The following is a 6,000-nucleotide window of genomic DNA, read 5'->3' on the forward strand; positions in this document are numbered from 1 at the left end:
GTACACCTAAGGTACATTACTCTATGCACATCAAGAATTCTGCCAGCCACTTTCTTCTTATCATGACCTTGCAGATTCTCTTGTACGTCTTCGGCTGTTCACGGCCACAGTAATTGGCAAGGTGTACAAAACACTTGAATTTTCGGTCAAGTTTGACTAATCACACTAAATACGGTGTGTTTAAAAAAGGACTTTACAAATTTGACGGATTATGAAATAAAAAAAGACTTTAACATCCTGTAATATGAACTGTATTGTCTATGACTGATATATATCGTCTTAACAGTTCCTTACAATTTTTTCGCATGGTTTACAACAGTAGCATCAACAATACAAAAACAAAATAGGTTTATAATTTATTGGTAAACGAACTATTTGTTTTTTAAATTGTGTCAACTCTGATGATTTTACAACAGTAGTGGAAAATGTGACTAATTAGGGTAAGGAATTGTTGAGACGAGGTAAATAGCTTAGTCACAGAATCTAAACATAACAATCACTCACAGAAATACCTATATTGTTTTTTTTATACTTAATATTATATAGTAGGTTAGAAACTAATTTCATGGATGAAAAAGTGTCTTAGGACAAAATTTGAAAAAAATAAACCTGCAGGATGTGTTACAAAAATGTTCTAATCATTCATGTGTGATAATCTCGTATATAAAATGAATCAATTTGTTATTTTATTTGTGGTATATATCGAAACATATCTTACATTTTTAACCACGCCTGTATAAAAGATGCGAAGCAAGGGGTTTCTCGATTTCAAATCATTAAGTTGAAATGCAAAATAGTCTATAAGCATACTACAAGATCGCGCCACTCATCCTACACTCATCCTTCACTCATATTTGGGTTAAAATACGCACATAGTGGCGTCCCCATCTTAAATAATTGATAATTGATAATTGATAATTGATTATTGGTTTAAATATATTCCACATCACCATCCAAAAGTTTGAAGTTAAAAATGTGGTGCAACCTGATCAGATGTTCTACCAACAATATAATGACAACCTGTGTCAAGTGATCAATCAGCTGTTTGCATTGATTTTAATTAACTTTCAACCCAGTATCATCGACTATTGGAAACTGTTTTATCAATAATTAAAGCTCGTATCCTCTGGTGAAATGGTCCTTCACTTCCACTTTCTTGGCTTCAAATTTTACTTTGGATCTCGGTGTATAGTCAATTTAGGCTACATCCTTATTGAATAAACAGCTGTTCTTAGCCAGTAACATAGTCTCAAGGAGTGTAAATAAAAATACTTACATAAGAAATTAAATTATACTCTCATAGAATTTGTCAGAGCCGAAAATAATAACACTCAATCTTCCTGTTGTCTGTTGCTCGGTGAAGTTATTATTTACTCCGGTTTTATTATGAACAATTCAAAAGGGAACGGTTTAAACCCTAATCATGATTGATCTAAGGTCAATTAGATTTAGAGAGTGTAAACCGATTGTCTATTGGCGTTGATAGATTACTTTTGGGTTTATTAAGCATTCAATGTCTATTTTTACACTTAATACGACTCCAGCAATATTGTTTTGTACTCCTGGAAATTTAATGTGAGGATCTATTACATAAGTCTCTTGTAATAGGTTCACAAATCAATTATACATTACAGGATACAAGTATAAATGTTCGTGACGATATGCAAAATGGCCATGTCGATAGTGAAAAAATAAAAGGTGTATTTAAAATTAGTGAAACAGTAAAAAATGTAAATTAGACAGACCATTTTAAATAATGTTAAGTTACATTTGATGACGGTATCATATTTATATTCAATCATTATTTAAAGCATTTACTAAACACACTCCTAACGTATTTGGCAGAATAAACTTTAGTTCTGCCAGCTTTCGTAGAAGAATTTAAGTTTTTTTTTCGTTATTTAACTCATCTATTTAAATAAAACAAACTTATGAAAAATTTAAAATAAAAACTGTTGCTTGTCCAAATTTATTAAAACAAAATAGTAAAGAAAAATCATAAAATGTTGCATAAAATAAAAGCGAAACAAGTATCAATGTACTCAAACGTCACCAACACGAAACACACATTAAATAGGCTTCATATTTTGTAATGAAAGCACGAGTCTGCTTTATAGTCAAATCTGCAATTGAATACAATAGTAACAGTTATGAATAGATGTTGCAAATTCCTCCGGACTATTTTGGGTGGTTAAGTAAGGAAATAGACCATCAACAATAGCAAGTTTTCAATTCAAATTGAGTGAATACATCCGGATATTTTTGACAATAACGCATCCATGAGCAATTTTAATATTTTTCACCGCAACTGATTTTATGATAATGTATCTACTTTCTAAACTTAAAGCCTGAAGTTTTATTTTATTTTTATTTTTGTTGGTTTAACTGCAAAATATGGGTTTTGTGTAGTTTTGTAAGTTTAAGTTACATAAGAAAAATATGTTTTTGCGTTATACCTAGCATTGACTATTGGTTACTGAAGGTTGTATTTTGGTTGTATTAATAGTCAAAGATTATAGTTACCAAAGAGTATATTTTTTTTCTTTCAGCCATACAAAAAAAACTATATCAAAAATAGAGATCACAACCTTAATAAGATTAGCACTAACCCCATCGTCTATTACCAACGGCACGTTAGGAAACCATACGAGGGATCTGAGGTCACAGCTGATCAAAGTACGGAACTACTGCCTCTGAGCTTTGGGTTCAAATATGTCAAATCGCCAGTGGCTTTTGGCTTCGTTGTAAAGCAGGGACTTTGATTCCCAGCCCACCTGAAGCTATAGGTTGACGTATACACATTAAGTTACAAGGGTATGTTCTTCAATCGAGAAGAGCTTTCTAAAGTTCCATTCGCGATATTTTTTATAAAGTGTGTCTATCGCAATAGTGTGTGTTCTGATTCCCCAGAAGCTCAATGATCAAGAACAGCTGGGTCCACTTTCATTCCATCAAAAGGGAGATGCCTGACTTGTACTAGGATCGAACCGGTGACCTACAGATTGCTAAACGAACTTCATAAACACTCAGTCTGAGCCTTCCAGCTATTTATACAACTTGGAGATGCATGGGTTGACATGATGTAAGTCGGTGTGTTAATTTTAACTTTCATATGTTCATGAAGACATGCCGATTCGACATCACATACAGAGTTGACGTGTTTTGTTAATCCTAAACACTCAAAGTAGATATGATCTTGTAAATACATAAATTATTCCTAATCATGTTGACTAGTTAAATTGCCGTGTTCACACATAGCATAAAAGAGAAACAGTTAATAAGCATCAATAAAACACATCCTCAGTAAAACTGTAAAATAGTATATTATTACGACACAAGACCAGGAAGTAGATGTTTACGGTAAATTGTACCGTACTCCAGCTGATTTTACCGTAATTAAGCATCATTTTCCGTACCCCAGCTGGCTCTTTCGGTCCATTTCTGTGAACAGCTACTATCTGGACTAAAAATAGTACAGAATCCACCTGCTTAGTGTGTAGTGTGGAAAAAAACATGTAAACGTTCTAAGTCGAGTCCATGTAAACATACTATGTGGAAGTGGTCATATAAATATGTTCATGTTAACTCGTACAATCAACGTGTTCATAGATAAACCTAAGTCAAAACTTATACATGTAAACGTGGCAAGTCGAAGTGTTCATGTTGTCATGTTCATTTGTCGTGTTCGTGTTGAACTGTCGGTGCTAGGTGACCTCCCGATGGCTGGAAGGTTGACAGTCAATATTGCCTCATCTTCATGTTTGTTTATTGCCCGAAGTGACTCTTCTACGTCGGTCACGTGGTCGATGTTCAATGGTAAAAGCGAAGATTCGCCAAACACTTCAGCCACGGCTACCACAGGTGACCAATCATGTGACAACAAACTCAACACGAGGATATTGGCGTTGTCTTCGGAAGTATTGAGTGTTTACTAATTCGATGTATTTGTTTAAGTGAATTTCCTGTGGAACTGAAGCCAGGGACTATCGTAAAAGACCTTGCAATCTCATGATTTATATTGAAGCGTATAGTTCTGTTTTACGTACAATAGCGAGATTTGGACAATTTCATAAAGACCATAAGATATAGAAGATCAAATCTTCATTCATTTATGGAGGTTTTTTAATTCATATGAGCTTTAGATCAGAGAGAATTAATTGTAGGCTACCAATCTGTACTCTTAATTATTGTAAGAACCTTCAATCAGGACCATTTTTAAGTTTGTTCACGTGCAACCTCTTTACGTGAATAACTCAATGATAGTGAATACTTTTCTTAATACTTTTCTTTTACTTACTTTTACTTTACTTTTCATGAATACTTTTCTTTTAAGAGGGTTCCCTACCCCCATTGAAAAACGTCAGAAAACCGCTTCGCGCGGTATCATATAGCGATTCTAGTTTTAACATTTAAATTGTGAACCAAACACCATTTTGTACATAAAGAGTGGTTCTACTAAGTTTGCTTTTTAAAAAATGTCTATGCTTACGCAATCAAGGGCAACGACTTGTTAAAGTTAGTGAACTTTAACTGTAAAGTTCTGACGTTTTTCAATGGGGGTAGGGAACTTTCTTAAATCATAGTATTCACATATGATGTATATTTACTTGTTCATGGTGTTTTTAACGGGCAACCCAAATTAAATGTACTGCGAGGCACATTTTATTGACAAAACTTCCTTATATTTTGATATCCCCGTTTTCTTTACTTTCATTGCTGATTAGCCAACATGGATTGTTGTATTATTATTTTTGAGTTTTAGTGCTATTGGGAGTTTATCGTAAATAAGTCAGAAAAATGGCGTTCCCCAAATTTTGAACAGTTAAAATAAATTTTACTAGTAAATCACTGGTTTTATGCCAAAAAAGGTTTGAAATTAAGTTCCCCGTTGTGATTCCCGTACATAATAAATCACCTATTGTTGACTTATACAAATTTAACAAATACTTACTTGATGCTTGATACTTGATACTTGTGTGCTGCGTCGTTGACCGACAATGTCGGATAGACTGCATTATTAATACATTAAAAATACCCCCGCCGCAGCAAACCTGCCGACTAAGCGAATTTCCATTCGTCTGAATTGATTTTCAGTTAAATATATTTTAATAACATTAGGTTTAACGAGTACCTAGGTTTGCTGCTACAAGGAAACTAATAAAGTGTGTTTTTTAGTAAAATATTGATAGCTTAATACAAAATGAATAAATTTACCAAGTTTGATCAAAATATATTCATAAACAAGCAAACTACAACGTTTGACAATATTCTCCATAAGAATAACATAGGAATTTTAAATTTACAATTTTTTTAATTTTCTCCGTTACTAATAATCGAACAAAAATACTGTTATATACTAATTTTTTTTTTTTAAGCTCTTTAAAAAGGTCTAAAGAAAAATTGGGAAATTTTGTGTTTTGAGGGTCAAAAGTGAGAAAAACCAATTTTTACCCCATAAAACCCCCCGTAAAGCCCCGTTCCCATGGTCCGATCGTGCTGGTTCGCGAACTCATTCAAGTTTTTTACGCTTTACACCTTTGAACCAAATTTCATCAAAATCGGACAAAAATTACTCAAGTTATCGCGTTCACGGACGTATATATATATATATATATATATATATATATATATATATATATATATGTCTATATATATATACATATATAAAAATTTGAACGAATAGTGTTTTTGGCCTGTGGGGACATCAAAATGAAAAAGTAAATCGGTCCCGGGTCTAGGTCTTACCGTGCCACCTACGGTAATAGCTACTTCCCTATAGGGAAATTCGCTAAAATAAACACTACTATTTACATACATACGAAACTTAATCAGGCTGTGGTGGTAAATACAAATACAGACATACAGACACACACACACAAGCAGATAGACATAACTTCGCAAATCACTTTATTGGGTTCAGAGGGGCCCAAAACGGGTATAATTACTTGAGCTCGAAAATTTTGACGAAAATAATAGGCTACTTTCTCCATATGCTATGGT

The sequence above is a fragment of the Macrosteles quadrilineatus genome, unplaced genomic scaffold, assembly GCF_028750875.1.
Source record: "Macrosteles quadrilineatus isolate MER2022 unplaced genomic scaffold, UCM_ALF_1.0 Scaffold_3__2_contigs__length_128488019, whole genome shotgun sequence".
In the NCBI taxonomy this organism is placed as follows: Eukaryota; Metazoa; Arthropoda; class Insecta; order Hemiptera; family Cicadellidae; genus Macrosteles; species Macrosteles quadrilineatus.